We start from the raw sequence: 14,415 nt of genomic DNA, 5'->3' as shown, positions 1-14,415 counted from the left end.
GCCAGACCTCAACACGGAGCTAATCTCCGCCATGTTCCACTCAAAACTGATGTCTACCACTGAAGCAATAACTTGTATTAAAGGTTAAAACAACACACATCAGGACAGCCTGTGCCCCTCGAGAGGGAAATGTCTGCTTGAATTCAGGTTCATAGCCAGGTCCTGTTCCATTTTATTACAAAGGCTTGAAACCAAGCACAGCATAAAGTATTTCAGCAGGGGCCCTTTTTACTCAAAGCACCAAGATCCTTCTGGTATTTTATAATTTTGTGCATTAAAAAAAAAAAAGAAAAAGTAACAGCAATGAATTCTAGCGGTTATTTAAGTATTATTACGGGGTGGAGGGGAGGTGAAATGTGTTTTATTGTAATGACTTAATCTGGATAGAAAAAAAGTGATTAAACTGCAACCTGTGCAAGATTTTGAGAGAGGTGACTGTTTTCTAGGTGTCATTTAAGCATAGACCCTCTTCTAATACCATTCTGTGAGAACAAATTCGGACTAGACAAGAAGAAAGAAAATTATAAAAAAAATATAAAAAAGAGAGCCTGAAACTCTGTTTCTACTCTCTTCACTTGTAAAACTCAGAATCTAAACAGGAACAAACCGCCAAACCAGAGTCCCTATCTTCCATCAGAGGATTCAGTAACAGTTATAAAGGACACTTTGAATACCAATCACACATGGAAACCAAGAACCAATTGCTGATCCAATTAAAATACTAATGACAAGAGCAATTAATTAGAATCTCAATTTAAACTTATGAAACAAGTTATTATTAGGTTACCAACTCCAAGTAGACCACATAAAGTGGGTCTCTCAGTGCAACAGCTTGGAATTCGGTAAAACAAAAATATGGAATACTAATACACCAAAATCAAAATTAAATACTTTAACTTAATTGACAAAAAAAAGTTTTAGTTCCATGGAAACATTTGGGTTTTTTTTCAAATACATTTGCAATTTCTAATTTTTCAATTAACTTTGACATATCAATCTTCTATAGAAGAGAAATGCTAAACTTCAGATAGTTCTAATAAATAATACAGTGTACATACACATTCTATTGTTAAGACTGACAGCTGGTTTTTACTGGAAGGTTTGCTGTTGTGCTTCTCTTTTTTTCTTATTTCTTTTCAGTGCAGAATTATATTCACAGCATCCTGCATCCCACAGCACCGAAAGCACCAGTAATGTTGGACCAATGAACAATCCTTCACAATGAAGCCCTGGATCCAAAAGGTCATTTTCCCAGTCACAGCTGGAAACCCTCATGCCAGGGCATATTTAGTTTGTGGCCTCAGTCCCTTGCAGGAGATATGAATAGAAATTCTCAGTGAGCCAGGTGATGCAGTAGTGCACACAACCCTTGCTTTGGCTCCTCACTATTGTGATGGACACAGGAATAATTTTCCTCCTGGTCCAGGCTACAAGAGTTCAGAGACCTGTGAAGGAGGACAGTGGCACATTTTCATGTTCACAACACACCCAAGGAAGTTCTGTTCCATTGCCTCTCAGTTTCCCTAAGCCCATGGATACCAGGAAGCACATTTCTCAAACCAGATCACAATATACACTCACAGGCAGAGAGTGACTAGCCCCCTTTAACAGCCCTCTGTTAGTCCTAGAAATTAATTATGGTCTTAATAGCTTACTCTATGCTTGCCAGGAATGCCTTTGCCTCCTTGTCCCTCTTATATCTCTTTTCCCAGCCCTTCTGAGTCCCCAGACATCCACCAGATACCCTGCAGCATCTCACTTTGCACAGTCAGCACAGCCACAGATAATCAATGCTAAGAGATGCCACAAACGCAAAAAATCAGTAATGTTCTAAGGGCAAAAAACCAAAATTAATACTGGCTTTGTCTTCATGTACAGGCAAACATGCAACTCCATGTAGACACAATCTGAGGCAGGTAAACAGAGGCTTTCACAAACACAGGAATCCTGGGTGATGGGGAAACCTCCATCCCTGCCTGACACATCCACCGTACAGACCCTGAGAGGAGTCAGATGTGATGAGCACTGTGGTGTGCCAGGTCTCAGCTTGCAGCAAGTGAACTTAAATCAGCTTAGATGGGGAAAAAATCCCTGGCAGGGTCATTTAACCATCCAGTAATTTTACAGGAGGAAAACACTGAATCCAAGTGTATCCTGGAAAAAGATAACCTCTTTTTGGCAAGCATACACAGAAGCTTACACACACAGTTTTAGCACAGTGTTCGCTCTTACAGAGTGGGACATGCTCTCACTGGACTGTCCATGGTTAAATAACCAAAGACTTACCTTTTGTTGCTATCTTATAAAAAGTAAAGTAAAAAATCTAAATTCACTGTGCATAGGAAGGAGTGACAGACCTACAAAGCATATGAAGGCAAAAGAGTTGTCTTTCAAATGTTGAAAATTATATTGATTTCTATTGACTGGTTTTGTTCATTATGAACTTGGGAATATTCTCTGCTGATCCCAATGCAGAGCTGTATCCATGAATTTAAGCAGACTCTATCATACTGACAGAAAAATCACATCCTTAACCTTAGAACCCCAGAGGTACAATTATTAACCTCTGGGACAGCTTTTAAACAGAAGTTCTGTGGATAGAAAATTGCAGCTTTTGCCCTGTAATGCAGAGCTGAACAGAAAATTATATTCTTGTGTGTCAGAATTGGATGGGATGGGCAGAGCCCCCACCTCAGTGAGCAGATCAGCTTTTCCACAGAGTTCAGTGAGGGCTTAAAAGAAATTTTTGTGATGCCCTATTGGATTGCCACAGGCCCACTGATTCAAACCTCTTTAGACATCATAAGACATTTCCATTAGACTAATAAAGCAATTTCTGCATTAATCCACATGCTCAAGAGATGGGAGATTTTTAAAGCTAAATGATCATTCTCTATTAGATTTGCATCTTCTGATTTCTTTCCCATGGAGATTAAACCTTAAAGCTTTCTTCCTTTTTGGAAATAAAACTCACCCAGGATGTGAGTGAGACTGCAGCACTTCTGCCTATACAGCTGTGATAGGAAAAGCAGAAGGACAGGAGATGTAAACCCCTCATGCTCAAGGCTGGAAAAGCAGCCCATATTATCCCACATTAGAGTGGTCCAGGCTGAGAATCAGTTCAATAAAGAGAAAAATTTATTTTTTTAGATCTTTCTATGTGAAATGATCCAAGGAGATGCTCTGCTGTTTGCACAAGTGCAGGGGGCAGTGGGATGGATCTGTCCTTGCCTGGCAGCATGTGGTCAGTGATGGGGGGAAAATTTCACATAGTGGAAAAGGTTCATTCCTTAATACTTTTGACTTTTACCGATTTCATAGTTCCAGAGGTTGAGAACTACCTAAGCCTCACTTTTGTCAGGAATATGCTGGGGTTGGAGGAGAAAGAATGGATTAACTTTCCTTCTGAACTGAGGAAGATATTAATTATAATTAAAATATTCCTTCTTTAAGGTTTCACTCAATGTGCTGGCTAGGGACTGATGGAAAGGAACTTGCTGGGAGCTGATCCCATGCACAGAACCTGGGCTGGAGGGGGGACAGAGGTGTGGAGCACTGGGCCAATCCAGCAGCCCCATGAGGCCGGGGAAATGCCACCTCCCCAGCTGTAACACAGAGCTGCAGCATCACAGCCAGAGCTCCCAACAAAACTTGTCCTGTCACCATCGATATGTTACATTCTGTGAATTACGACCAGCCTGAGGACATGAATGCAGCTATTTTAAAGTGACATGAGTTCCCATTTCTAGTCTGGTATTCTCAGCTCAGTCCTCTACCAGCTGTGCACAGTATCCTCCATTGCCTTATGGATTTCTTCCCTTTTTTTATTTTTCTTTTTATTATTCTCAACATTCCTTCCTTCTCTCATGATCTCTAATGCCAGCTCCAGAACTGCACTCAGGGCTGCACCTGTGAAATCAGTTCAGCCTCTCCTGTTTCTCTGCTCATGTGCTCGGCTGCTGCCTTAACCTCTCTCCACACGGGGCATTACTACTAAAATATATTTCTATAAACTATTTCCTATCCTTCTAGTTTATCATGAACTGAGTCACACTGAAACACACAGGATTAAACTGAGCAGATAAACAGTAGCCAAGGAAAACCAACACCATCCTCATCACCCTCAAACCACCACAGGTCTTCTCTACTTATCAGAGAGATAAGGGGACTGGAGTCATGTTTTAGGTGCTAAGCCACCAGAAGAAAATTCAAATTTAACTTAAACATATTTTTAGATAATCAATTACTTCTTTAAACATAAACCAGCCCAATGATGAATACACGAACATACACATTAAAATTGCACAGTGCAATTTTCTCATTATGCACAACAAAAATAATTCATACAAAGATGGAAGACTAATATGAAAGCAAATTATTTATTTGATTATTAATAGCAGTGCTGTAAGTAAAAAGAAATCTCACTCACTAAATAACCTGGGAACATAATTATTTCAAACACATCCCATGGGGCCTATTTCATCATCATTTCATGACCTCAGAGCAGATAATGTAAAGAAAATGGACTATGTGTTTTCCCACAGAAATGCAGCCATCCAGTTCCTTTCTAGTTTCTTTCACCTAATGCTACTGAAAAACTCTCAAATCACTCAATATAATGAATAATAATAATTAAAAAATGCCTTCTCATTCTGCCTTATTTTTTCCTGGAACTGATGGATAAAGTTATTTGAATCCCTAAGGATGAATCTGGATGGGGAGGTAGTGAACACGTGAATGCAGTGGGAGTAGCTTGGCGAAAACAGCTATCCCTGTGTGGAGCAGCTAAGGGCTAGCAATCAGTGTGGGAAACAGGATAGCAATGACTGTGTATAAGGTAGGAGCAGATATTTGTACCCGTGCACAGAGAGGAAAACCAGACACCAGGGACCAGCTCAATGACCGAGCACACAAAGGGCACCTGCACATTGGGCATCAGTAAGAATAATCATTTTGAAAGCAGCTGTGAACATCTGGGCAGAGAACTTTATCTTTATGTAGAAATCTCTATTCTTCCCTAAGATCTGAGAATACCAAATCTGAGCTTGGATGACAGCTTCCTTTTCGACAGTAGTTTCTGTGGGTGCAAATGTCAAAATGGAGAGGGTTATGCACTTGTACATCAGCAATGATTTTGGCTTTCCCATTGGAAATCCTTTTCATCCAAAGGCTTCCCTAAAAGTCAGAAATCAGTGTCACATCCTCAGGGAGCTGGAGTTAAGATTACAGTCTGTGTTATTGACCAGCTCCCCACTTTGGAACGGCCACTGCTGTGCTGCAGCGCAGGAGAAAGCCTGGCACAAGCTCCTGCAGGGATCCCAGATGGAAATCATGTTCTTTGGAGAGCATGCGAGCTAGAATAATCCCACCATGATTGACCTGGGAGAAATGAAAGAACCACACAACATCTACACAGACCATACAAAGTGCCTCACACAGATAGATGCTCAAGTGTGACAGGGCAAGTGGTTACAAGCACCCTGACCCCTAAAGACACAACTGAAACTAACTTATGGTGGTCAGGCAGCAAGGTTTAACAACTCACTCCAGTTAGGGTGAGAGCCCATAATCCCCCTCTTCAGTGGTTTGCATACTTTTGTATGATTGGTTCATGTTTTCCCCTCCCTATTTGATGTATAAAGTTGTTAATATTAATTTCCCTTAGTTAATATGTATAAGTTCTAGAAGCTTCTACGTTACTCGACACCCCATTGGTTCCTTCCCTAAATCCCTCCTGTGTGTTAATCCCATTGGTTCCCTCATCTTCAACCCCACCTCCTTTGCCCCATCCTATTGGCTGTAGCCCTTATCCCCGCCTTTCCTATCCCCATTATAAAATCCATTGACACCCTCAGATTTTTGGCTCTTTGTCCCTATCCCTTCCTGTGAATAAACCTATGTGTGGAGCCTATACAAGGAGTTCCCTCTCTCCTTTGCCTCCGCCTGCATGCCCTCCAACCAGCCCAGGAGTAGCTCCATCGGGTGAGGAGCTCACTCTCTGAACCCTTTTTGTGTTCAATGCCGCCTTGTACCAGAGGGTGCAACTAGACCTCTGGGCTCCTTCTGTTTCGGCTAGCATGCAGATAGATCCTCACTCAAGCCCTCACCAACGTATGTGCAACAGTGGAAACAAGTTACCCAAAACCCCCATGAATTTCATCTGCCAGTGAAATTCCAAAGGAAGCTTCTGCTTTGAGAATTTGGATGTGCTCTGCAGCACTGGCTGGTGTTAACAAGTATATAAATATCCACGTTTAATCCTAAAAGGCTCCTTCATTTTTTTAACCTGCCCTCAGGTGGGAGAACCTGTGAAGCACTCACCACCTGGCAAGTGACACAGCACCCATGGCTCTTCTTGTTTAAGAGAAAAGACAAGGGAAATTTAGCAGATTTTAAACCTCAAATTCTAACAAGCAGCCACTGACACTTGCATTAGCAGGGGGATGTTTCACCTCACAAAGGCAGCAGTGTTGAAGACACAGGTCCTTCCACCAAACTTATGCCCAGAACAGCAAGAGCTCAGTAGTTGTGCACCTTGATGTCACGCACCAATCTGGTTCCAACTCATCAACTTAGTTGTTTCCTGTTAATTAAAGACTGAAATTTGATTTTAAATTGATGTTTTAATTTTCAAGCTCTATTAGATTTGCCTTATACTTAGAATATAAAATACTATTCTTTATTCATATTTGAATCAAAGACAAATAAGGAATATCCAGGAATCCGTTCTTACCCTGACATTTAAAAGACTGGGAAAACATTAAGGATGTGGGTGAAGCAAAAGTTCAAGTACGGGAGGAAGATTAGAAGGAAAAAAATTTGTATTCCCTAATGTAGTAACTAGCTAAGGAGATTTTTAATACAAGGGTACACAAAGGGGAGTTACATGCTAAATATGGTGTTGAAAAGAAACCCTACAAAGTGAACTAGAAGGAAACTGAACACTAGCGCACATTTTAAAAGATACCAAGGGATATTTCCAGTGTGGGAATATTGGTTTTGCACACCCTGGTTTTTGGTAGTGGGGGGCCACAGAAGTGGCTTCTGTGAGAAGCTGTTGGAAGTTTCCACCATGTCCAGCACAGCCAATCCCTGATGGCTCTGAAGATTGACACGCTGCTGGCCAAAGCTAGGCCAGTGAGAAATGTTGGTAACACCTCTGTGATAACATATTTAAGAAGAAAATCAAAACAAAGTGGGGCACAGTTTTTTTCTAGCCAAAGAGGAGGAGGTGAGAATATGTGAGGGAAACAACATGGAGACACCACGATCAGTGAAGAAGGAGGGGCAGGAGGTGCTCCAGGCACCGGAGCCGAGGTTCCTCTGCAGGTTGTGGTGATGACCACGGTGAAGCAGCTGTGCCCCTGCAGCCCATGGGGATCCACGGGGGATGCAAAGATCCACCCACAGCCCATGGGGGAGTTGCCCATACCGGAGCAGATGGATGCCTAGAGAAAGCTGTAATCCAGTGAGAGACCTGGTGGAGAGACAGTGCCCTGCTTCCAGGGTTGAGCAGCCTGTTCTTGGGGCACTGCACGCCGTGGAAGAGAGACCCGTGTCGTAGCAGTTTTGGGAGGACTGTTTGCCCATGAGATGAATTCACATTTCAGCAGTTTTGGAAGGACTGCTGCTCGGGAGATTGGAATCACGTTGGAGAAGTTCACAGAGAACTGCCTCCTGAGGGAGGGTCTCACAGGGGAACAACTTCTCTCCCTGAGCAGTGGAAGAAAACCTCGGGTGATGAACTGACCAAAACCCCCACACCTTGTCCCCGGCACTGTCGGTGGGAAGGAGGGAGGGGTTGGGGGGAAAAAGGTGTTTTTAAGGGCATATTTTACTTCTCATTATCCTGCTCTGATTTAGTTAATACTAAATTTACTTTGTTCCTCTAAGTTGAGCCGTTTTGCCCTTGGAGTGTTTCTCCCATTTCTTATCTCAACTCATGAGCCCTTTGTTAAATTTTTTTCTCTTCTCTGCCCAGCTGTGGCAGGGGAAGGTGAGTGAGTGACTTTCGTGGGTGCCTGGCATTTGGCCAGTGTCAAACCATGACAGTGGGAAACCTAAACCTTTAGTCTTGGTAGTCAGAACAAATTAGCTGTTAACAGGCATGGCTGTCGTCATCTTGTCATAAAACACCCCAGGTTCAGCAGCCAGTGTGGGAGAGGGGGAGCAAGGTGAAAGTCTTACAGCTGGAAGCCCAGATGTTAAGGGACCTCTGTGTGAGATGCTCAGAGTAAAACCAAAGAGAAAAGTTAAACTACACTGCACCAAACTGGGCACCTCAGGATGACTTTGCAAATACTGATGGGTGAAACCACAGAAAGCACCTCCGACATCTCAAGACCAGCAGAAGAAAAAACAGATGTGTAGTTAGGACTTATGTACTGCTTTTAAATTATCAAGGTCCCCTTTCAGCCCTACTGTCGTCTTCCACTCTATTTTCAGATAAGGCATCAGTTCACTCTGTTCCTCAGCTCTTCTGCTGTAAAATGGACTCAATACCAATTTTGTTCTCCCAGTGCTGCCTGTCTCACCTGGATGTCAGTGGAAGCTTGTGCCACACCACCCACCTGTACAGCAGGAAGTCTATTTTCTGAGCAACAGACACGTGAAAGAACGTATTAGCTAAAGAGACATAATGTCAAATGTTATGATTGGAATTACACAGACAGTGCCTGGCTGTCAGCTATGTCCCCACTGAGGCCAGCTGGAACTGCTGTCTCTTTGTGCCTGGAAAATCTCCATTGGAACACATCACCTGAAAAATTATAGAATCATAGAATGGTTTGGGTTGAGACAGACCTTAAAGACCACCTAGTTCCAACTCCCTGCCATGGGCAGGGATACCTCCCACTAGACCAGGTTATGGTTTATGTGTTTAAGTAAATGGATTCCAAGTTCCTGAAGATGTAGGTGAGGAAAATGACATGGAAATCCAACCTTTAATCTTGGCTATCTTAGAGCACAATGTTTTCCAAAGGGGCTTCAACTCATCTCCTTCATGTGTATTTACAAACTGCTCACTTGTGCATATTAAATTGGATTTGGGAGTAGTATAGGCTGTTTTCAGGACAGGATTTAGAGTTTGCATTTGAAGATTTTGGTTTAGAAAAGAAGTCAGATAAGCAGAAAAGAAGCCAGGGAATAAGGTTTTTTCATAGCAGTAGCCTGCAGCAATTTTTGTTTCAATATAAAAAAAGCAAACTATCACAACTCATTGATGCAGAAGTGTATAGGTAAATGTCAGTGCAAATACAATACAATACAAATCTATCCTAATATCATTTGATGTGGAAAAAAAATACTGATTTTTCTGGCTTTTAACTTCATACAGGTCTGTGATTTCATAATGATGTTTGACTCAGGAAATTAAGAGAGAAGATAGCTGCATTTAGAGAGGGTTAATAGGCTCACCATAGATAATGTAAAAAGATGCTGCCAAAACTGTAATAGATGCAGATCATTTAAAATTTCATAGGATCACTTAAGAGCAAAGACAATACACATGAAAGACAGTTCAATGTTTGCCTAGTAAACAGACTAATGATAAATTGGCCATGTCAACACAACCCAGGTGCAAATGTGGTTTAAGGGATGTGATGACAGTCCTCTGTCCAGAGAAGCAATTGTTTTCTTTAGAGATTTGGCTTTGTTACAGGCAGTTTTAGAAATGCACAGAGCAGGTGAAGCCAAATGCCACAGAAAGGGGGATGATGCAGCTCTGAGTGGGGGATTCAGGACAAGCTCTAATTTAGTTTAGATATTAGAAAGAAGTTCTTGACTTCAAGGTTTGTGAGGCCCTGGCACAGGTTGCCCAGGGAAATTGTGGCTGCCCCATCGCTGGAAGTGTTCAAGGCCGGGTTGGATAGAGCTTGGAGCAACCTGGGATAGTGGAAGGTGTCCCTGCCCATGGCAGGGGGTGGGAATGAGATGAGCTTTAAAGTTCCCCCAAGCCCAAACCGTGCTGTGGTTCTGTGGTAAGGTCAGAGAGGTGTCCTGGCTGGTAATGCACTGGAGAGTCTTCCAGGTGCTCTCAGGGAAACGATGCTTACAACATAAAGGTGCTTCTGCCTTTCAAGAAATGGCTTCTTTTCAAAATTACAAAACCTATCAAATCACACAGAAAATGAGAAGAATGCAATAATCATCAGAACCTTTTGGATACATCACTGAATAATAAACCACAGCAAAGCACTGGGTTCCCAGTGAGCTGAAGTGTCACCCCACTCTTTATCTCTGCCCCTGTGTAAAACATACAACAAAAATGTTATTTGGTGAATTTTTGTTTTTACTTATATTTTGGGCAAGTCACTTTGCTTACTGCCCAATGACCATTCAGTTAAAAGGAAGACTAGCCCAGTCCCCAGGCACATCCCAGTAATCCAGGTCTGTGGTGCCAAACCTGCAGAGTGTTTTGATAACACCACCCTTCACTCTGGAGATTGGCAAACTCTGTTGGTACTAGTTTTTTTTCCCTTTTACACCTTCTCACTTGCGGAAGAGTCTCCTCACCTCACAGATAGGCATGTCATAATAGAGTTTGTCTCCACCCAGATTACTCCAACAATTAATCTTACACCTAAGCAGCTTGGCTAAGAACATCTTGTTCCCAGCCCTGCTGAGGCTCATCTCCAGGTTTGTGTCCTTCACTGAGCCACGTGCAAATGTGTGTCACAGCCATCACAAACATGACTGAAGGTAGGAGGCCAGAGCTCAAGAGGCAGCAGTGAACATGCCTGCCTGGTCCTGGCAGCCCACACTGGGGCAAAGCTTGTTATACCCTCCATACAACCTTTTTATCCCCTTTATAAATGAAAAAAAAAAAAGCACCTTCCATGAGCCTGGCTTAGTGCAATTTCTCTCTTCAAAACCATTCAAACCAGAGTGAGCTCCTCAAGGAAGATTCTCTGAGTTAACTAAAAGACAACATAAGAATGGGTAAATTAACAGCATTACAAGCCTAAAGGGATAGTTTCTTTCAGAATTAAGTCAGTCTGTTTTATTAAGCTTAACTCACTTGCAAGGAAAAATATTTTTGAAGGGAGCAATGAGTGATATAAAATACAAGTTTCCATCAAAGAGCAAATATAATTGTTCAGTATAAGGAGAAAAGAAAGAAGCAATACAAGCAGTTTTAACGGCACTGACATTGAATCAAACCTGAGCTTGGCAAACCTTGGAAAAATGTAACTCTTTAATAATAAATATTTAAATTGTATTATCCACTGGGAATCAGCTGCTCTTGTATGGCTGTGCATGTCAGATGTTTTGTCACTTCTGTATGATTGTTGCTCTACATAAACAATTCCAAGTCAGAATTTACTCCTGATTTTTCTCTCTGCCCCTTGTACAGCTGAGACTTTCCTTCCAGGTGGCAGGTCTGGGAGAAAGGAAGCCATTCTCACCACTTTCCAGGCATTCAAATAGCTGAAATCCTCATTTATTACTCTACTCGGAAGTGTGTATTCTAACAAGAGGAAAATATGAATTCACCACAGAAAATCATCTTGTGCTCTTGCAGCAGCTTTTCTCAGGATGAAATTCTGGCCACGTAATGTAGTGACATAATGTAGAAGTAATGACAAAGCTGCCTTTAAGTTCAGCAAAGCCAAAATTCCAGCCCTCATAGTTAAATCTGAAGCTTTAAAACACAGAATGACCTTGGCCTATGAAAATTGAATTATTGTTATTTAGGTATAATGCTTATAACTTTAGTCATGTCTTCAAGGTATGCTCATTCAAAACCTGAAATTTCTAAATAATGTCCTATTTATCCTCTATGTTTATTTATGTAAACATATGTCATTTTCCTATTCAAAGATAGAACTTATTTTTCCAGTAAAGCTTTCTCCTCTTTTTTGAGAAAATAACTATCTAGTAAAGAGAAAAGAGAAAAAATTTGTTCTGAAAATAACTTCCATCTTTCAACAGAAAATGTAAATCAATTTGATGCTTCACCTGGAGTAAAGTCAGAAATCTCAAATCATGACATATGGCAAAGCACCTCCAACACTGCTGGGAGCACTCGTTCTCACATGACAGATCTGCATAAGAGGCTTTGAAGGAGAGCAAACATGTCTAAATCAGGGAAATCACAGCTCCTGACCTCAAAGAAGGTGCACAGCTCCATAAACTCAATAACCCCTACAGATAGCCTCTGCTTTCAGGGGAACACCTGGGCCTCCTGGAGACATCTATGGGCTCCTGGCTTAATTTCTCAGTCAAGTCCAAGGGCAGAGCAAGCTCCAAACAAGAGAAGCAGCTCAGTCTGTGTGAAACAGAGAGTTTGGAGTGGCCAGGCTCTTAAAAAGGGTGTGGTCTTAGTGTGGCAAACAGGAAACCTGTTTTTTTCTGGAGTGGACAATCAGATATATAGAATCATAGAATGATTTCGGTAGGAAGGATCTCAAAACTCATCTTTACGAACCCCCCTGCCATGGGCAGGAACAGCTTCCACTAGACCAGAATCCATGTCCAACCTGGCCATCAATACCCTCCACACTTGGTAGCAAAAAATTCACTCTACGTTTTGCATTTGCACCATTCCTCATCTAAAGATTTCACAGCAGGAGATGAACAGCACTCAGACCTTTCAATGTTCAGACACATTATTTTCAACGTACACACAAACCAAGGCCAGCAGCACATGCCATGGCTTGCCAAGGCACTGCTGTTTCCAGAGGCATTACACACCCCATGATTTAATGACAGTAATTTCATCTGCTCTACGCATGGGCTGCAGCTCTGCACTGTCCAGGAGGATGATGACCACAGGACTGGGGCCACTGCAGCTGTGGACACTGTCCCACTGCACATAAGGTGCCCATTTGCTGGGTCAAGCCATGCCACCTTTGTGGCACCTACCTGTGACTACATAATTTTATATTTTGTTCAAGGGCATGGTTGTTCATTCTGGGCCAAAACACACATCTCTCTCTGCCATGAAAGCCACAGAGGCACAGCAAGGTGCACGGTTAAAATTTCTTTAATTCTTGTAAGCTGAATCCACATAAAGCCAAAGCTAACAACCTTGCAATGAAAACCTCATCTTTGTCATTTTACTTCAAGTGGGAATCTTGACGATAAAAAGGCACCATTTTCTAATTTCTTCATGAATAAAAAATGTGGTATGTAGAACCTTTGGCTTTAGTTTTTGATTTAGGCTTTTATATTATTATTTTTTTAATCTTTTTTTTTTAAATCAATCCTACATATATATAAACTGTTATGAATACATAAACCTATAAAAAGAACAAATCTTTCAAATAGAACAGTGGAATTATAAAAGTGTCCATGCTCTGAGTCTGTACTGATTAAACTATCACAGTCCTAATTTTCCTTTCAAGGTATACTGGCCTCTGCTAAGGCAACAGCCAGGGTCAAATACAATTCTACAAATAATTTTATTTCCTTAATCATGTCATCTTAAACACATTAAAAGTCCAATCAGAAATGGTTTTTTTCTCAAATACCACCCTTATAACCATAGAAAATTTCCACAAAACCCCCCAAACACAACAACAAACAACAACAACCAAAAAAAACCAATAAACCAAAGAAAAAATACAAAAAGTAAAAAAAAGCAAGGAATTTGCCTAAAGCAGCCAAAGCGAAAACTGAGTGAGGATCTCAGGGTTGGAACTGCTGGCAGGCACTTTAATTTGAAGACAGTTTAAAGCATATAGGGAATCCAGGATTCCACCCATAGTAGAATATTAAAATGTTTCCCTTTTATTATTATGCCCAGATGTATTGTGGTTTAAAATCCACATAGGGATTGCCAGAGCTTGTTAGCTGGCTTTAATAGTTGCATTAATAAATCTATAAATTAATTGTGTAGTGACTAAGTTAATTACATTCAAATGAGATAATGTATTTCTCTAGAAATATGATAAAGAATTTATAAAGAGATATGCTCCTGTCTGTGCATCCAAAAATAATAGCCAGCCAGCAACCCAAATACCCAACTCCAGCTGTAATACGTGGTTAAATTGATGGCTGTGTGCATAAGCAAACTGCAACAATGGCAAGAGATCACAAGAAGGTATTAAATTGAATTATTTACCCAATAAAATAATGAATGAAAGCAGTGCACTGAGCTTTCCTCATGGCCAGCAGTTTAGCTTCCAGACAAAGGTGGGAACCTGATCCTAAGCCCCTGTTATTTTTTTTTAACAAGGAAGGACAAGTATATGACACTGTAATAAGAACCCCTTTTTCCATTGGTCTGATAAGCAAACCATGAACTTTAGCTCCTATCAAACACAGATGATAGTTTGTGTGCTGAGCAAAAAAGCTTCTTTGGAGCTGAAGTAACCTATGGGTCCTGTCCTTCCCTGCAGGTGCCTGCTGGCCCTGGGGCCTCCTTCTCTGCTGGAGCATATTATTTCTGTCAGAAGTCCCAAGCACTGGTGC

The sequence above is a fragment of the Corvus cornix genome, chromosome 13 (genome assembly GCF_000738735.6).
Source record: "Corvus cornix cornix isolate S_Up_H32 chromosome 13, ASM73873v5, whole genome shotgun sequence".
Lineage (NCBI taxonomy): Eukaryota > Metazoa > Chordata > Aves > Passeriformes > Corvidae > Corvus > Corvus cornix.
The sequence above is the reverse complement of the archived record's forward strand: the minus strand, read 5'-3'. Positions refer to the sequence as shown.